The sequence below is a fragment of the Erpetoichthys calabaricus genome, chromosome 5 (assembly GCF_900747795.2).
Source record: "Erpetoichthys calabaricus chromosome 5, fErpCal1.3, whole genome shotgun sequence".
NCBI lineage: Eukaryota > Metazoa > Chordata > Cladistia > Polypteriformes > Polypteridae > Erpetoichthys > Erpetoichthys calabaricus.
Genome location: NC_041398.2, coordinates 2,468,102 through 2,489,144, shown reverse-complemented (window position 1 = coordinate 2,489,144; position 21,043 = coordinate 2,468,102). Strand labels below are relative to the sequence as shown.

Below are 21,043 nucleotides of genomic sequence, written 5' to 3'. Positions count from 1 at the left end.
TGATGTGGCACTTAATTCTAGGGAGGCAACAGTGTAACACGTCCTAACAACACAGTCAAGAAGGATAAAGCTACAAAATGGCAACAGGCCACACTTACAATTTAGTAATAAAAACAGTTTATTAATTGTCAATTCATTATTAACACCAAATGCTCATGTATTAATAATCTCTAATGTACAAGACCTCCAAGAACTCAAAGTAAAGACGCAGAAAAATTATTTAAAGCAAAGCAAAATGTCAAGAACGTTCACATTGTAACAGGCCTGGCTCATCTTTGATTAACTCTGCTGGTTATCAGATGAAACGCAGAAAGCAAGCTGATGAAATGTCGGCTAACAGGAGCGCCGCAGAACAATCCCACCACTCAGGTGAGTCCTTCTGAATGAAGACAGACCAGGGAGGGCAGCTGGCTTTGTTCACGTCTTACAAGTCTGTCCTTCTCAGAGTGCCATCCACTTTGTGCTCCAGTCCCAAACTCCAAATGTGCTACGGGGTGCAGTGGGGTTGCCGATCTGGAAGTGGCACTCTATACAGGGCTGATGAATGGTGACATAAAAATCAACAACAGTGATTGATCACAAATGTCACATTACGTGTTTGTGTGATCTTTGTGATGACATTACAGTTTCAGAACATGCTAACTGATAAATAACAGGCTTATTCAGTGCATGGTCACAGATTTGAAATCAAAAACACATGAACTCTGAAGTCTGCATGCCACAGCTGTCCTCAACAGTCCACTCAGGAGTGACTGACAGGTCTTTCCACCAATCAGCTTTCTTCTTTTGTTTTTCATTTGGTACCTGTCTTTTCTGTGCTGTCCTTTCTGATTTTGTCCCCGTCACCTCTGCCACTGAGTGTATTTCATCGATGTCACCTCTTCATTTTGTGGTATACACTTTTTAAATTTCTCTACCTTCTTGCATTTCATGACCAATGTGCCCTTTTTAGATAAGTCCTTGTAAGAGTCAAACTATACTCACACATTTGAGAACATCAATGAAACAAAAAGTAAAAAGAGTGTGGCCAAAAAATGAAACATAAACTTACAAAATACAGAAAGTCCAAGCAGAGTGAACCAACGCTGAGTAGTGAGGGGGTCACATTTGACCTTCAGTGGTGGGGGTACAGAAGGGGCCACTTCTGCTTTTGGAGTTTTCTGTCAAGTAAATGAAGCCGAAGCTTTGTGTAGCTGACACTCTCTCAAAGCAGAGCTTTCTAATCGTCCATCCTGCTGTTGGAGTTTATTGAGCTCCTGTGGCCTCCAGCTTGTAGTCTCGACGTGAAGAAACGTTGTCTTGGGTATCGATATGAAGAAGGTGCTGAACTCAAACTGAAACTGAACCAACACATTCGGAGTATAGAGCGTCCTTCACACACCACCCCAAGATATACTGACATGGAGCAAAGGGACATCCGTTATATTTTTAAGTTAATTTATCAAATGAACAGCTGGGTCAGCAGAGATCCTTGTGTGTTTCTGCTTTGTCTTCCATTTTTATTTTATATGTCTGACAATAAAATCAGTTCATTTCATTTTCATTGTGTTTTGCATTCATTATGGTGTCCCATTTCTCATAATATTATTATTATTATTTTAAAAAATATTCCTTCTATATATTAATTGATATTCCTCAGAACTGTGGTCCCCTGTGCTAACCCTAGCATGCTGTTGTGGCTCCCTCCTCAGGTCTTAAACATTTCTCTTTGAACCCTGAATGTTTCATTTTATTTGTATTTCGATCTTCTTAAATTCCCACTTTTGGACTCACCCTTGACACACAGCTGATGAGTGTGTTTGGTTTGTAAAGACTCTTATCATTTATAAATGATAATCTAAATTAGTGTAAAAGTCTTATAAAGTCCCTCTACATTGGTCTGTCATGTGACGGCTCTCATTTTAGTCTCCTGTCCTCCTCAACTGTCCCTCCCCAGTATCTGATTGGACAGCATTGGCTGTCAGCTGACGTCACTAAATGACTTCTTCATTATCAGGGTTAAGAACGGCTGTCTGCACTCAGCTCAGGTGTCAGCCATCAGATGACATCCCAGAGACGGTACAAGTTCATTGCTACTCAGATAAGGCCCCATCTCCAAAGCTCAGTGTTGTTCAACAAGCTCACTTGTTGTCAGTGGCACCTCCTGGTAGTTGGCACTGCACTGTGGATTTGATTTGATTTGTCTTCTTCATTTTTTATTAGTACATTGAACTTTTTCAGTTGTGTTCTGTGGTTGAAGTTGTTATCACCACACAGTATTGTTGCTATCTCATGCTGTTGTCTGGTGTTTGTATTGTTCACCATCTTATGTCACAGCACTGGTGCAGAGATGATCAGTCCCTGTGTGGCTGACGTACTGGCAGTACAGTTTCTGAGTCCTTCATGAAATCTTACATGTTGCTGATGACGTCTGATACAGGAGGACCACTTTCGACATTCAGAACAGCTAAGAGGCTTACCACAAGTAAGCCAGTCATTTACGAATACGAAAGTCACTGCTGTCTGAAAAGCTTTTACCACATTTAAGACAACAATGAGGTTTTTTCTTGCACCCATAAGTTGTTGAAGAAGATTCTTCCTGTTTATGAAATATGTGTTGTATTCCTGTGTGTTCATTCCAGTGTGAGTTCACATGTGGCTCTGAGGTTACCTTACATCTACGATCTGTTTGCCACCTTCAGTGTTTTCTCCACTATTCTTATGTGCTTATTAACTACTTTCAACTGGAGTCCTTTACCGCATTCAGAAGATTTTTCTTCATTTTTTTTGGTGAAAATCCAATGGAAAGATCATTTGTCACTTCTGGGACAGGCTTTACTCCAATATGACTTTGCATGCATCTCTGAAAACTTTTTCGGGAAGTGTACCCTTTACCACATTCAGAACAGGTGTACTGCTTCTCTTCAGTGTGGATCCTTCTGTGGCAGCGAAGTGCGTTTGGACGTGAGAATCATTTGCCACACTCTGGCCAGCAATAAGGTTTCTCTCCAGCGTGAATTCTCATGTGACCTTTAGGAGTCGTGCTGTCTGAGAAAAGCTTGCCACAGGCAGAACAGCTTTGTTTTTTACCAGAAACAATTATTTTATGATTGTGAAGAGAATCGTTATATGAGAATAACATTCCACATTCAGTACAACTGTAAGTATGGCTTCTCTCCAGTATGACTTTTTGTATGATTATACAGAGAATTGAGGTGTGAGAATTGAGGTGTGAGAATTGTTTGCCACATTCCAAGCAAAGGTGAGGTTTCTCTCTGGTGTGACGTCTGATGTGTCTCTTTATGGTGCTTTGTTGTGAGAACTGCTTATCACATTCAGGACAACAATAAGGTTTATCACCAGTGTGAGTTCTGATGTGGCACTGAAATAAGCTTAAACATAAGAATCGTTTCTCACATTCAGAACAGCAATGAGATTTTTCTTCAGTATGGATTTTGGCATGTGGATAAAGACCTTTCTGGCTTGTACAACATTTGCCATATTCAGAACATACATACTGCATTTTCGCATTAGTGGGAGTTTCTGTGTTTACTTGAAAAGAGCTAATGTTTAAAACTTTTTTCCACATTAAGAACCACATTATGGCTTCTCTCCAGTATCAATTTCTGTGTTCCACTGAAAACTGCATTTGTCAGAAAATTGTTCGGCACATTCTGGACAATAATGAGAGTTTTTCTCCTGTGTGGATTCTTCTGTGGATCTGAAGATAGCTTATACATGAGAACAACTTACCACATTCTGAACAGCAATGAGGTTTTTCTCCTGTGTTGATTCTTTTGTGTTTCTGAAGGTCGCTTCTCCAGGAGAAGGACTTACCACATTCTGGACAACAATGAGATTTTTAAACTGTGTGGATTTTTCTGTGGCTCTGAAGGTCGCTTCTCCTTGAGAACGACTTACCACATTCTGAACAGCAATGAGGCTTTTCTCCTGTGTGAATTGTTTTGTGCAACTGAAATTCACGTCTCCATGAGAACGATTTACCACATTCTGGACAACAATGAGGTTTTTCTCCTGTGTGGATTCTTCTGTGCCTCTGAAGATTGCTTTTCCTTAAGAACGACTTACCACATTCTAAACAGCAATGAGGTTTTTCTCCTGTGTGAATTGTTTTGTGTGACTGAAGTTCACTTCTCCATGAGAATGATTTACCACATTCTGGACAGCAATGAGGTTTTTCTCCAGTGTGTATTCTTCTGTGCTTCTGAAGTCTGCTTCTCATTGAGAACGACTTACCACATTCTGGACAGCAATGAGGTTTTTCTCCTGTGTGGATTCTTCTGTGTCTCTGAAGATAGATTCTCCTTAAGAATGACTTACCACATTCTGAACAGCAATGAGGTTTTTCTCCAGTGTGAATTGTTTTGTGCGACTGAAGTTCACTTCTCCATGAGAATGATTTACCACATTCTGGACAGCAATGAGGTTTTTCTCCAGTGTGTAATGTTCTGTGCCTCTGAAGACTGCTTCTCACTGAGAACGATTTACCACATTCTGGACAGCAATGAGGTTTTTCTCCTGTGTGGATTCTTCTGTGACTCTGAAGATAGATTCTCCTTAAGAATGACTTACCACAGTCCATACAGCAATGAGGTTTTTCTCCTGTGTGGATTCTTCTGTGCCTCCGAAGATAGCTTACACATGAGAATGACTTACCACATTCTGAACAGCAATGTGGTTTTTCTCCTGTGTGGATTCTTCTATGACTCTGAAGATTGCTTCTCCTTGTGAACGACTTACCACATTCTGGACAGCAATGAGGTTTTTCTCCTATGTGGATTCTTCTGTGTCTCTGAAGATAGATTCTCCTTAAGAATGACTTACCACATTCTGAACAGCAATGAGGTTTTTCTCCTGTGTGAATTGTTTTGTGCGACTGAAGTTCACTTCTCCATGAGAATGATTTACCACATTCTGGACAGCAATGAGGTTTTTCTCCAGTGTGTATTGTTCTGTGCCTCTGAAGACTGCTTCTCACTGAGAACGATTTACCACATTCTGGACAGCAATGAGGTTTTTCTCCTGTGTGGATTCTTCTGTGACTCTGAAGATAGATTCTCCTTAAGAATGACTTACCACATTCTGAACAGCAATGTGGTTTTTCTCCTGTGTGGATTCTTCTGTGCCTCTGAAGATAGCTTCTCCTTGTGAACGACTTACCACATTCTGAACAGCAATGAGGTTTATTTCCTGTGTGAATTGTTTTGTGCAACTGAAATTCACTTCTCAATGAAAACGATTTACTGCATTCTGAACAACAATAAGGTTTTTCTCCTGTGTGGATTCTTCTGTGCCTCTGAAGATAGCTTTTCCTTGAGAACGACTTACCACATTCTGGACAACAATGAGGTTTTTCTCCTGTGTGGATTATTCTATGACTCTGAAGATTGCTTCTCCTTGAGAACAACTTACCACATTCTGAACAGCAATGAGGTTTTTCTCCAGTGTGAATCTTCATATGTTTATTAAGTTGACTTTTGTATGTGAATTGTTTGCCACATTCCAAACAACATTTTTCTCCAGCGTGAATTTGGATTTCTTTCTCCTCTTGCTGTTGATCAGTTTTGATGGCTTCTGTCTGTGTTACTCCAGTAGCAGGGAGAGAACAGCACTGTAAAAAGGCTGCTGTCTCGTACTCTGATCCTCTTGCTGATTTCTTCATACCGTTCTCATTGTACTGAAGAGAGGGCTGACCAAATGAAGGTGGAGAGAAGCTGTCATTCTTCAGTAAATCTGAAATAACACAAATAATAACTAATTTTTTTTCCTGACACCTTTATCCAAGTCGACTTACAACATTTCAGAAGGAATTGGTTACATTTCTCTTGTTCTTCCAACTGGAGCACAGACAGGTCATGTGACTTGTTCGAGGTCACATGGTGTCAACTGCTGAATTTCAGCGTACAACTTCAGGATTTGATGTCCAAATTCTTAACCACTACCCACCTTTTAAAATAAATGAAACAGTTGCGAGATATGGCCGGCCATTCATCCCGGCCAATACCCCCAGGCCGCTAGATGGAGCCCTCCCTGTAGCATGGGAGTGCCCCAAAGACCAGCAGGGAATCATGGACAATGGAGTTTTTATTCCCAACCCTGCTGGACACAATGGGGCCCACCAGGGTACGCTGCAGGGAGACCCAAGGACTTGTATGTGCCCTATAACCCGGAAGTGCGTCACAATCATATGACCGGATGGAACGATGTGCTTCCTGGTTGAAGAAAAGGACTTTTAATCTGAACTGGAAGTGATAGGGACTCATGGACTACTGGGCTGGAGCCAGTTCCGGGACGGGGAGTATAAAAGGACTATGGGAAAGCCCCGACGTTGAGCTGAGCTGGGAGAAAGGGTGGCAACGCGTTTGGGAGAGGAGGATTGGTTTGATTATTGATTATTATAGTGTATTTGTATGTGTAGTGTGGAGTGGAGGGTGTTTAGTGCACATTATTATAAAATAAATAATAATTATAGTTTTACCTGGTGTTTGGAGTGGTATCTGAGGGTTCAAGGGAGCTCTAGCACCCCCTACTGTTACACTGGCATAGTCAGCAGGATTCTCTGGCCGTCGGTTGGCAGAGGACCTGAATTTAAAACAAACAGTGTGATAGCAGAAAACCCTAAGAAGGTACCGGTCACGAACACGGAGGTAGAAACGCCACTCACTACAAGCAGTATGGCGGTGATGAGCCTCGTCTCATATTGGCTAGAGATGGGAAGGAAGAAGAATGGGCACTTCCAAAAGAAACAGGCCATATACGAGGCGGTGACAGTATGGACGAGCAGTGAGGAAAACAGAGCCCGGATAGCTGCCGAGAGAGACCGTGTGTTACGGCAACAAAAGGACTGTCAGGGGACTACCTCACTGGAGCTCGAAGCAAGCCATCAAAAGCCGGAGGTATGTGCCGGGACAACGCCCGTTGCACCGGGAACTTATTCTCTTATTTTGCAGAGGCCGAGTGGTGCGAAACGGACTATAAGACGGACACATATCTCCTACCCAGGCAAGATGGCCGCGGTAGAGAAAAGTCGGGCCTATCTAAGAGTCTAGAGGGACAAAGCCTATTCGTCGACAGTACTCACATGGACTATCCTGGGGCAGGACGGGTAAGCCACAAGCAAAACACGGCGTCACTTGGCCAGGAAGAGACTGTCCTATTCACCAAATCGGGACATGTGATCTCGCACGAAGGATCTCGGGAAGGAGAAGGTCAAGATCGTGAAGGTCAAGGTCAAGAAGATTGGTGAGGTCGTTTTTTCCCTGATTGATCCAAACTCCCTGAAAGGGAAAGGGGAGGTGAGCGAAGCAACGCCGCATATAAATGATGATAAAGAGGAGCGGGATGTGACTGAATGGTCTGCCGTTAAATTAGAAAAGGCGGATCACAGTTGGCCGGTAGCGGCCACCCATTCCTCTAAAGACTGCAATTACCAAGAGCATTTGCGCAACCCAACCGAGCGCGTGCCGACAGCAGACGTGCTCATTGGCTCCCGGCCGGTAGCGGCGCTTCGGCCCTCTAAAATGCAAGACTCCAATTCCCAAGAACCTCCATGAAACCCAACCGAGCACGTGCCAGGAGCGGACATGCTTATTGGCTCCCGGCCGGCAGGTAAGGAGAAGGCGGAAGCAAACTTACCTCCGGCCGAAGTAAATAACTTTGTGGACTGCGGGCACTCGAGGAGGTAATCGAGCCCGTACGCAGTTTATTACAGATGCTGATGGGATTAAAAAGACAAGTTGAGGAGCTGGGAGCAACAGCCGAAGCGCCGCTGAGAAGAATGGAGGAGTACCTGCGGCGATTAGGCCGAGAAGCCCCGGTCTTGATTAATGAGGCGGTACAAGTAAGTCCAACCCATACCGTACAGTATAAAGGGACACAGTGTGATCAGGCCCCATGGTTAATAAACAGCAGGTGCCAAAGCACTGTGTGCCCAACAATAGATAGCGGGAACGCAAACCGAGTGGTTCGGGGAAGGAATGATCGAGCCGGGACAGCTGTATGAGGCGGCTTCCCGGAGCGAGTCGGACCTCAAGACCCTGACCCGTGTTATGAATGTGTTAACGGTGGTAATAGAAGGGGGGGAAGCGATGATCAAACCGGTGCAGCTGAAAAATGCTGTCACCCAGAGCGATGCGGTGCTGATGACGCCGCCTCCGAAGAAACGTAGATCAACGGGCGTACAGACAGCAAAGGGGGTCTCTTCTTCCAATAGAGAGACCCAAACTGTGCACAAGCCCCAGAATAAGCAGGAGACCCCAAAAATAAAACGTGGGTCTCCTGACAACTTAGAAAAGAAGGGCAGAGAATATCGAGGCGGCCATAAAACCTCCCTCGATGGAGAAAAGGGCGGAGTTGATGGAGTTCCCAGTCTTGTGGAGGAAGACAACAAGGAGGGCGACGTCTTTGCTATGACTGTCGTCGGCCGGGCCACGTATGGCAAAGTTGTCCTCGGAGGACACGGGATTGGAGGGACAGCCGATACACCATTCCCCCTAGGTTCTCTGGGGAGTCTAAACAACACAGCCAGGGCCAGATGGAATGGTCCTCCTGGAGGAAGACGTCCCTCGTTGGGCTGGCCGCTCTGTCGCAGTGGTCTCCGCTAAGGGGAATGGGGTGGGGGGGGACTGTGAGATATGGCCGGCCATTCATCCCAGCCAATACCCCCAGGCCACTAGATGGAGCCCTCCCTGTAGCATGGGAGTGCCCCAAAGACCAGCCGGAAATCATGGACAATGGAGTATTTATTCCCAACCCTGCTGGACACCGTGGGGCCCACCAGGGTACGCTGCAGGGAGACCCAAGTACTTGAATGTGCCCTATAGCCCGGAAGTGCGTCACGATCATATGACCGGAGGGAACAACGTGCTTCCGGGTTGAAGAAAAGGACTTTTAATCTGACCCGGAAGTGACAGGGACTCATGGACTGCAGCAGATGATCAGCAAATTAGCTGACCTTAACATCTGATCTTGAATAATAAAAAGCATGCAAGACAAAGTTGCAGCATTACCAAAATACAGAAACACATCCTCACCTGTCCAACAGTTTTATTGCCTTCCTACAAGAGATAACAAATTTGTGCTTTGTAATATATGTGCAAAAAGAAGTCAGTCATGGAGGATTCTCTGCTAACACTTTCAACAATACAAACCTTATTCAGCATCTGAGAAGTCAACACAGAAGGGACTGGTGTGAAGAACGAGCTGTTCAAAGGCTGAGGCGACCACCAAGCTTAGTCTAGCTCAGTCACCTACTCTCACTCGGCCTCCAATAACGGCAGCACTTAGAAAACTCAATCATATAACACTGACAGCAAGAACACCAAAGATTTACTGTGACAGTAAAAACAGTGGAATTCGTAAGCCTGGGCAACCAGCCACTTACAGTTCTGGAAGATGTCACCTTCTAGATCATTTAGATCTATGATTCCAACTGCGAGTGAGTGTTTGATGAGTGATTTATTTGTATAATTAATTAGCCAGGGAATAGATATTTTGACTAATATCCCTTTTATTAGCCTTTCAGTGAACGTGTAGTTAGATGGGAGGAAAGGGATGCAGAGTTTTACTGAATCAGCCCTCTTATTAGATTGTTGGGTACAATGGTACGAGCCTAGTTTTTAGACATAAATAAAATAATAATAATTACACATAATAAGCACGGAGTGTGAATAGTCACTATACATTTACAAATTCTGTAATAGATATTATTATCATAAATATATTTTTCCCCACATTAAACAATGGTACAAGGACATGTATTTCACAGATTGCAAATCTCAAACACATAATTTGTTCAGTGCCGGTGTCTCAACCACACAGACGCACTCGGAGCAACAGACGACAGCTGAGAGATCTAAAGAAACTCCCCGCCAACAGAACTGCAGAGTGCATGAAGACATTGTCAATAAAGATAAAAACGATATTTGAGTCAGCAGCATCAGAGGTGAATCTTTATCTCTGTGAACCTCATACCACAAGAGATGCTGGGACACTGGCTTTCTGGAGGACCAATAAAAGTTGTCGTCCCACCTGTGCCCTCGTTATACGAGTGGGGACAGCGAGGGTCTGTGCATGATGACAGCACTCGTCGTGGATGACAGGAGGACCAGACTGTCCTAAGAACATGCAGAGATGATTATATTCTTAGATGAGAGCCTGACGCATTCACCAAGACTGTCTCGTTTTCTTCTTGTCATAGCCGACGGCTACAAATATCTAACTGAACATTTTCTTTTATTAGAAAAATGTGGAGTATGATAAAGACAGGCCTTTTGTTTTGCTCAGCTTGTTTTCATTCCATTATGTGTGCATTATGGGTAAATGTTCTTTGTGTATGCTGTATGCAGTAGCACTTTATTATGCAATGTGAAGTTTATGCATGGCTAAAAATACATTTATTATTCTGAAAAGAAAAAAAAAAGGTATTATTGATATCAGCAGATCCTAATGGAATGGAACGGGTGATCAATATCAGCTCTAAAGACTCCGATCAGAGCCTTCCTACCCAAACAAGTGTCTGAATTTGAGTTTTCTCTTCTTAATTGTAATGTATGTGATGATATTTACATCCTCTAGAACCTAATCTGGCCTAAAAAATAAACATACAAATATATCCGCTTGTGTTAGGGGCGCACAGTGTTTAGCACAGCTGCTTTATTGTTCAGGTGTCCTGGGGTCAAATCCTGCCCACACTTGTTCTACATAGGGGCTGCTAATGGTGTTTCTGGTTATTCTGGTTCATCCCCTCATCCTCAAAAACATGCAGGTGAAGTGGAGACTCCAAATTGACCTGATGTGACTGTGGGAGACAGAAAGGCCCAAGATCATCTCCAAGTGAAGATTTCACACCACTGCCAACTTGTCCAGGCCATGCTGCCCCAGCAAGTTCAGGCTGAGAGCAGAACACAAGATGCTGACAGAAGACCCTGAGACCCCCTGAATGTCATCATGGCTCGTACAGGTAGCTCTTGTCACTGTTAACGTCAAAGTGCACGAGATTACCATTAGAAAGATGAGGCACATATTACGTGGGTACTGACTTGAGCAAATTCACTCTTATTTAGAGCACAGGGCTGAGGATTTGACTCTTATTATTTATTTCTTTTTCTGGACATTTCTGCCTTAACTGCACCATAATTTAAGAAATATACATGTCTTTAACAAAATATGACTCTTGAAATTTTCATTGAACGTAATGCGCTGTTGGCCTAACATACGTCACAACTTCATGATGTTCAAGTCATGCGCTCATCACTTTCACTAAAGGTTTTCTAATTTATCATTTATTAGGTAACCTATTGTTTGTTATTATGAGCCCGAGCAGGTGGTTTTTATCCAAGTTCGATTAACCGTGTTTTCCACTCTCATTTCAATCTTCTAAAAACATCAAAGCACCCATTGTTAGAATTTATAAACACTCTCTTTCTTTTATATTTCATCACATTACTCACTTATTCCAACACTCCCAGGTGACTCTTCTCCTTCTCTCTCATTTCCCTCGGTGATTTTCTCTTCAGACTCTGATTTTAGCTCTGCAGAATTCTCCTGTATAGCCAGTCGTCCCGTATTAGTGGACCAGGGCTGTAAACTGGATGGAGATTCTTCACAGGCATCTTGCTTGAAAATATGCTCAGTTTCATGCTTTTGAAGATCAAGACCAATGGAGAAATCATACAAATCCTCAGCTTTAATGGCAGCAGTCACCCCCTTGCACTCCTCCTCCTCTTTAAAAACTGAAATTCTTTCTTCGTGATCCTCCAGCTTCACATCCTCTGGTGTGAGCTGCTCACAGTCCTCTTCTTTAATGTCCACCGTTCTTTCATCCACACCAATTTCTCTGGCAGAGGCCATGCTCTGTGGGAAACTCTTCTCTCTCTTTAAGTGTCTGCCCTTCTCTTCTCAGATTCACTTCTCATATGGACAGCCCTGAGCTGGAGGTCATTAGACACCTCAGTGTATGGACAAGTGAAATGGGAAAGCCCTGTGAAAATAAAAGTGTAGAATTAACTTCATAAAGTCAGCAAAAATAATGAGCACACTTCAGGGTCACAGTGCCCTCCATAAGATTTGGTTCAAAGACACATTTCTCTTGATTTCCTCCTCTGCCTCATATTTTAAAATTATAAATCAAACAGTTCAGATGTAATCAAAGTGCATTGCAGACCTTCATTAAAAGGGGATTTGTATACATTTCACTCCCACCATGTAGATATGACAACACTTTATCTACACGGCACCATCATGTTTGGACACAGCAATGGCAGGTCTATTAAAGCTGTCATATTTAGGGCTTTGTGGGCTATAGACTGACATGAACATCAAACAGGAGTACGGGGTCTTCACCTCATTGACACATTCACACATTTCTGTGCAGGAAGTATTGTAAAGACAAAGAGACCATCAGAAATTGTGAAACAATTCATTCATTTGTTCTCTGATAGGTGTACATGGAACTCCTCAGAAATTACTTGGTGATAATGGTGGGGAATCAGAGAGATGGCAGAGAATTTTAACATTGAAACAAAGACCACCGATGCATAGAGTCCCTGGGGTAATGGACTACCTGAGGGACACAATCAGATACTCACAGAAATTATACAGAAAATGATAAAGAATACTAGATGTGACTGCTTAGTGCCAGATTAGCGCCACGGGGCACTAATGGTAAAGAATACCATGCACAATATTTATGGGTACAGCTCATATCAGCCGGTGTTTGGCCGAAATCCAAATCTTACTTGTGTTCTCGTGGACAGACCACCGGCCCTAGAAGACACCACTAGGAGTGTGTCAGTGGAGCACATATTCCAGCACTGCACACTCCAAGAAGAGCATTTACTGAAGCCGAGTGTTCAGACCGAATACGGAGAGCACTCCAGAGACAGGTTAATTCTGAAAATGATAAATCTGAGACAAAGTGGACGACAAAAGAGTGGACTGTGCAGAATGGAAGGGACCTGCAGATGTCACTGGAGAGGATGGAGTTGTGAAATGTGTCAGACGTGGAGGTGCTCTTGGAAGGGCCCACCATTCTAGACTACGTAAATTCAACAGTGAAGGTGACAATCGACATACCACCAGCAGTAAGAGAAATGAAAAGAGATTTATCTAACACTACATCAGATAATGAAGACACTGGAGATGAGAAGAAGACTCTAACCTATTCAGCCCCTGTAGAAGATGTCAATGTTGAAGTTGAGCAAAGGGGCAACCTGTGAGATGTGTGGACGGAGATGGTGGCATACAGATAAAGTATTAGATTGGGCTGGCAAGTCAGAACTTGGTATAATTTAGGGTTTACTGATCCTGACAGCATTGCTGACACAGAAGGGTCTGTTGAGACATCAAGTGAGGATAATCTGCAAGTTCAACCAGAAACTAATGAACTGCAACTTATGGGACTTGTGTGTGGAAATCACGGAGATATCAGCTGAGTCAGCAAAGCAGGAAGAGATAAGCAGCTGGAAAAGAAATGGAGCATCTGAGGAGGTGGAAAACCACAAGATGGATATGCCCTTTAAACAGAGACTTCAGCAGGAATTGTAACTAAAGACCACCTAGTGGCATGAGGGTCTGAGGGGTAAGATAGGAGTGGGCTCAACAGGGATTCACCAACATGGGCATCAGAATCTGCTCACCAAAACCCCCGAGGCGGCACTGCCACCTTAAACAATGAGGACAGACAGTTGAGCTCCAGCCCATAATAGTCGAGTCGCGGCTCTGCTGAGCTCTGCAGCTTTCACATTTTGTATTTTGATGGATTCATATGGTCCGACACAAACAGCATGATTGGCTTGAGTCCTGTTCATCATTTAACATGGCCATCTCTAGTAAGCTAAAGTATCAAAGTGTACAGAAATAATTCAAGCAGTTGTAAAGGATACAAGACATTAAATAAAGTAATACCATTTCAAATATCACAAAAACGTACTTGAAACGCCGTGCCAGCTGTAGATTTTACTGTGTCCATCCAGCAGCACTAGCTTATTTCCCATTTAACAAATCAAAGTCTCCCTGTGACAGTAAAACCACACGAGCATCTTTCCTGATAAGAAAATACAAAAAAAATCATTTCAATCATTTCTAACTAGCCGACACGCTCCGTAGCATACGGCGGTGTAAGAATAGGAATGGAAAATGGTGAGAAAGGAACTGAGAAATCAAGAAGAAAGAAATACTTCTTGAAAAACATACAACTGTCCATATCCTGGAGAGGTAGAAGTGTTAGCGTGTAGTGGAGAGATTTGGTGATAAATTTGCCCGTGTATTTTAAAACAGTATGGTCCGTGGCCGGGAGATTGAGCTATCTGTGCAACCATGGAAGCAAACGCTAGAGAAGAGTTGTATTCTCGAATGTGTTCATGATAATTTTTACCTTCTGATGTTTGCTGTGTAAGAAGCTGTTGTAAAGACACAGGTGGCTCCCGCAAAGGTGGTAAAGCAACTTTACCGTCGTGGCAGCACCTCGAGTACATGTTGGATGTATTACACTCAGCAGGCCAGTATAGTGCATGACAGTGTTTGCACTGCTGGTCTGGAGTCCCAATGTTGTACTCTTGGACGGGAAGACAGGAATGAGGTGAAGAAGTACCTGTGGTAACGGGAAGAGGATTGTGTGTATGTCTGCTGAGACTGCGTTGGTTTGGAAACGTTGCTTTGCAGATGTCGCATTGCAAGACTTGTGAATGAGTTTTGTTGTGTTTAGTCAGACAATCCTGTGTAGTGAACTTCTTACTGCATTTCTGGCACTTATAGTTGTTGGGAAGAATGCCTTTACTTGTGTTTAGCAAGTGAGGTTCGTGTTTGAAAAGTTTTGTTGCAGGAATCGCACTGGAAGAATGTGTTACCGGAGTGGTGAGTCAGGTAATTTTTCAGCAGATGAATTTTTGTGTGTTTGTGAAGATAGTTCTGAGTTGTGAAACGTTTTGTGCAAGTGTCACACTGAAACAATTTGTCATTGCAGTGAATTTTCTTGTGTTTGGCAAGGCTGGGTTTTGTTTTGAAAGGTTTACTACAAATATCACAGAGGAAGGTTGTACCAGTAGACGAAACTGTACTGTTTTGTGGAAGAGAAGAATGATTGAGGACTGGTGTGTTGGTGTTATCAAACATTATATGCTGCTGCGGAGACATGATCAGAATCGGTAGGAGGACTTCGTAGTGGCCATTGTCCAGTTGTCCTGAGTACAGAAGGTAAATGAAGAGAGTATCTCCGGAATTGCAAATTCAAGGCGGGATGTTGGGGTCGTGTTTGAAGTAAATGACAATGGTAGCATGGAGAATCTCTGAAAGAGCTTGAAATTCAGCTTCACCACCATAAACTCCAGATGTTGCCATGTATTGATAGTACTCCTGACTTGTTGTGATAACTCGATTTGTTTTGGAAAGAACAACAGGAAGAACGTCTCCAAATCTGTCCCAATGTGATGCAACGAAATCTACTGCCCTATGTGGTAATGAGAGTGCATTGTCATCGTCAACCGTTTGTGTCAAGAAATAACCCACTGAAAGGAACAGGCAGTTGCTGGATCGCGGAATAAAGATGATGTTGTACAAAAACCTGTTGAGAGTGAAGATACTGTCGTTCATTTTATAACAAAGGCTTAGGAAACAACCGTCGCAGTATAACGAAAATAGCAAGGTGTATAGGAGGCCACAGGCAGTGTGGTGAAGGGTTTGGAAAAGAACAAATAGGAATCGAGACATGCCGTGTCAGATGCGTGTGGGCGGGACCAGTTTTGAGGTGGAAGCTAGTGATGGGCGGAGTGAAGCCTCACAAAGCATCAACACGTTTAAAGCAATTGTGTCGGAAATCGTATCAAAGCTTCAAAGCATTTGACACTCACCTCTCATTTTCATTAACATTACACAAACTCATGATCCACTTCAATGACGTCTGTTACAAGTCTTATTGCTTTTATTGTTTCGCAACTACAGACTGACAACGAAGAGAAGGGTTCGTCAGCAGCTTCTATTGTCTGATGTCTAAAAAATATAAATATAACTAACGCCAACAGGCAGAATGCACTATACGATAGCAAGAGTTAAACAAAATAAGACGCCTCACTCATGGATTCCCGGCTCTTTCAATTAGTATTTACTTTTGCACTGTATCATTATAATCGCTCCCGTTATTAGTATTTTAATTAACCCTCATCTTTTCTTGAGATCACATTTAATAGCCTTAAATGTTTTCTTTGGTCTGTCTTAATTAAAACGGAGTAGACAGAAAATAAAGGTTTATCCCTGTACTTTGCCATGATGTAGGTAAGCACATTTGAGAAAGAAAAGGTGAAATCCTTAAATCACAGATGTTATTATTCGATCAAGTATTAAAATATTTCATTTATTAATACTTTACAATATTTTTTGGAGCTCAAAAGTAACGAGTTCGCTACGAGAAAAGACGCCGTCAGTGGCTCAATTAACTAAGGTGGTGGCTTTTCAAATTCTGAGCGTAGTGCTAGCCCGAGTTCGATCCGAACTAAAGACTCATCATAATTAATAATAATTAAAAAAATAATCTTCAGTGAAATCTTTATAACCAATTTGAACTAGATAATTTTGAGAGATACTGTAGAAGGATCGCATAAGAGATCTGTTTGGGAATCATCCCCACTTAGAATCGCCATCAAAATGCGATGACTAATAGCAGACGGCAGCTCATGTATTTACATTAATTCATCTTCTATTCATCACCATTTGACATCCATGAACCCCTCCATTGAATAAGGTGATCACAAACCCACTGTGGTAGATCAGGTTGAATTCGCTCTGCTGCACCAAACATTCAAAGGTGTCAATCCGGAGCTCATCAGAGAGGCTGAGAGACACGGCGCAGATCAGTCACCGGCACACCGACACACAGACACACACGGGACACTCCGAGGTGAGCAGTTCATGGATCAAGGTCAGCATTAAAGATCCTCTTGAGGACTGAGGCAACAACAAAAAGCAACGGGATAAACACATCTGGACCTGCTGCCGAAAAAGCATTTGCTTTTAACAACAGCATCCCTCCGTCGTGAACACATCTTCAAGGTCCGGACAGACGATCAGGAAAAAGTTGTCTTAGTCACAGCACAGTGGAATAATAAAACATTTCCTAAAACATATATGAGAGCTGTCCAGTCTGCATCATTCCTAAGCAATCTTCCAGTTATAGAGGCGCAATCCCAGTTACTAACACATTTACCGTGTAGCTCCCCCCCCCCCCCCCAGACACTCAAAGTAAGAACACATTCCACCTTATTAAATTAATATATAAAAATTTAAACCACTAAACTCGCCATTAACAACTACAGTAGCAGTTGAAATCGTCACTCAAATATTTTTTTGTTATAGACATAAAACAAGATGCCCATTTCCATTTGATATAACTTTACTTGTGTTCTCGCCTTGCTCGCTCTCTGTCCACGGTGGAATTTGGTGTTAAATGGAAAAAAAAAAAAAGAAAAACAGACTCATTGGGTCACAATTCATAACGGGTGGACGTGGGACCCGAACCCACGCAAGCCTTATTATGGAGTGGCAACACTACCGCTGCACCACTACTGTTTTCAGCAGGGTGGATGTATATAATGCATGTTTTGTATGTATGTATGTAATGAAGACAAAAACAATTATATATAGATGTATACTATATGACATAAGTTCAGTGTTGCATGAGGTGAAGAATGGATATTTCTGAGAGTATTATAGTGAGAGATGTGTCGTCACCATATTACTAAAGCTCTTCTTTGCAGCATTATGCATTCTACAAGTCGGCATTTGTATGATGTATAATTTATAATTTTATACATGTATGGATCATCCACGAACATTCATTTTAATGGGAATTCTGTCGAGTCTGTCGAACTCTGTTGATGCCATATGTACTTCAAACGGGAGCTCGATGAATAATGATTCGAAGCACTAAGCAGACATGCACACTGGAATCGTCAAGCTTGGTTAGAAGCACTGAGCAGATATGCATACTGAGATTGCATCATGACGGGTATCTGAAGCCTCAGACATGCGTAGTACTGAGATTGGATCATGATAGGGCTTTGAAGTCTCGAGCAGACATGGTCACTGGTTACTGAATCTTTGTGAAGCCTCAGCACACTCAAAGGCATTGACCTCTATATTCTGAGAGTTTATCTGACACTTAACTCTCTAGTTATATTTTGTAATTCGTATTGACATTACACACTTCACTTAATATAGTTAAACTACAATTCAGGTAGTTGCTGAGAAGTAATTATTGTTCTTGTGGTTTGCTGTGATTTCCTTTGTCTGATACATAGTGTCAAAGATATATTGTCATATATCAACTTTATATATATAAAAAGATTAAGTAAATCGTGCAATCTTTTTATGGAACGCTTAATTTTGTTCAAAACCGTACGTCATATAGTATACATCTATAAATATAATTTTTTGTCTTCATTAGGAGAATACAACAATGATACTCTTGTGTCAATTAAACCAATTTAACGTGTATATGTCAAACAACATATTTCCACATCTGCCACAGTAAGAACAGTAGTAGTAGTTCAGTTGTGTGAAGCTCGTTAATTATCCCGATTAGGTGGCTCAATGGTATCACAACTGTCTCTCAGTAACAACACCAGCGGTTCGCGTCGTTGATCCTCCACTTGTGAAAGGTTTTTTTTCAATTCCTCCATTTAACAATATTATCAACTTGGATGGATAGCGAGCGAATCGAGCTGTCGAGAGAAGATTGGTCCGCCGTAGTCGGGCAGGGGGCACACATCCCTAATTATATTGTGTATGTAAAGAGTTTCACTGTAAAACGTAATAAGCTTCATATTTGTGTGTTTGGAGACCCTGGTGTCGTACTGAATTTGTATTGTAGAAAAACAAACTACTGTCCAGCATGCCTAAATGTGTCTTTTCGTTTCTGATCGCTATACGGCACTACCAATTTAAGACAATTCGCTATAAACAGTTTCAGCCAATCAGCGCCTTCTAAACATGCAGAATGACAGTGTGACCCTTTATTGTAGCGGCGCAGCATCTTCGTACAGTCCGTCATTGTCCTGTTAGACTATTTACTGTTAAGTGCTGCTTGAGGTAGCGTTTATAGTACAACAGGTAGCCTACGTAGTTCTTAAATTGATATTGAAATGCACACACAAGTCTCCTAAATTATTTATTGAAATGCCTACATTTACAGTGTCCGTTTTAGGAAGTCGTACTTTTTACTTGTTCCCATTATTAGGAATTATAATTTCTCAGTGTCACATATTATTCGTTACTACTCGCGAGTCCCGCATCATTGAGATTCTGTTTTATATTCTGTATAAGCAAACTTTTTAAAAGGAGCGTTAATTGAACTGACTATAGCAGACTTGTCATCTTCTTAAAATGACTTTATTGATTTGATGTTGACAATTAATCATAAGGTCAAAAACCAAGGAGGCTGTGAGTTTCATGGACTGTGCTGTTTCTTTTTTTTTCATGACATCGTGTCAGTAGAGAGTGCGTGACGTTAACAATGCATTGTGTCCTAAATGACAGCACACACGCTTTTTGATATTTCCTAAAGGCCAAGGTGTCTCAGTTTGCTCATTAATATATTTTGACAGTGTATTTTAGTGAGAATGATTACAAACATATTACTCATGTTCATTTCCCATGTAGATATGTAACATTTGGTGAGAATAAATAAAAAGTAACAACACATATAATAGTTATGTTGCATTGTTTATGATTAACAAAATTCATAGTTTATCTGAAATGTTCTACTTATACAGTCGATTTATTCCACTTCTGAAGGTGTACATTGTCGGTATTCTCCATTGCAGTGTAACGTGTGCCAGTGTAACTGAGGGGTGGCAGACGAGCTCACGTAATGGTGACAAGGCACATCCTCACCCTGATGTCGAGGCTCTTGTCATGAATATTCCCATCTTGTGCTTTTTCTCGTTCTTGCCAGTTTACTATTATTATTGGACACGTATGTAGAGGGAATGTGTGTCTTATTTTATGTCTATGAAAGGAAGAACGGTAAAGCCTTGAATGAAACTGAGTGTTGATGCTTTGGGTGACACGACAGGTGAGGAGCAGAGAACGTTAAATGTGACAGTGACTGCGGGGGATTGTGGGACTGAAGATGGTTTAAGAATACAGAAACGACAAAAGCTTAGTCTATCTGCAATTCTATTTACATCAATGATTTACTTTGTTGTTTTGCAGTTCGGATGATTATTTATTTGCGCCGCCACCCCAGCCCCCGCAGCCTTTGATAAGATGCATTCAGAAGGAAAGGATGTTGCTGACAAAGTCAGGTGCTTTTTCGAAAGTTTGGCTCCAGATGTGCTTACCCAGCTGCTCCTTCTTCTCAGTACTTGAGTGATCTTTATGTTCACCTCTGGATGAATTCGCAAAGTTTCTTTACAACTTTTTTGTCTCATTAAAGCAGAAATCCCGAGGCTTTCCTAAAATTGCAGAAGACACTGTGGATGGCGCCGATTCTGTTTTAAAGACAGTTGTGATTAGTTATGCAGAGCTCGCTTTTACTCACATTGCTTTTTGGAAATCAATAATACAAATCAGCTACAGATCTGGGAATCACTGAATAGTAAAAACGTTTAATGAGAGTGTCTTGCGCAAATACTGGTGTAATGACCATGTCGGCTTTAGAGAAGCGTTTCTTAGCCTCTCTGATATGATCGACATGGGGTAGAATAGATTCTGGATTGTTATAATACGTGCTGCCCTACGCAAAATATGCTCATTAATTTGTTACAGATTCTAGGTGGACACGATTCCACACCAAGGAAAAAGGTGCCCCATGTAAATCGTTCATAATGTCTCCAAAATATATGTGTTAACTTTCAGACAAGTACTACTTAACTGTTTTATACAAAATCCTTATCTATACATATAAAGGAGAGGTGGTATCAGTGTGGCTGTGTTTGTGGAGGGACGGAGAGTTAAGGCGGGTGTTGGAGTCACGTGATCATCTCCCCTCCCATTCACTTCATTTCTCTCCGAGCTGAGCTCCGCAGCTGACGCGGTTAGTCCTTTCTCCTTT

At 42.1% G+C, this 21,043-nt stretch overlaps 1 pseudogene; it reads right to left on the bottom strand.

The window, feature by feature from the left end:
- Positions 1 to 233: 233 nt before the first annotated feature.
- LOC114652498 (oocyte zinc finger protein XlCOF6-like) overlaps positions 234 to 21,043 on the bottom strand; it is a 389,468-nt pseudogene continuing 368,658 nt past the window's right edge.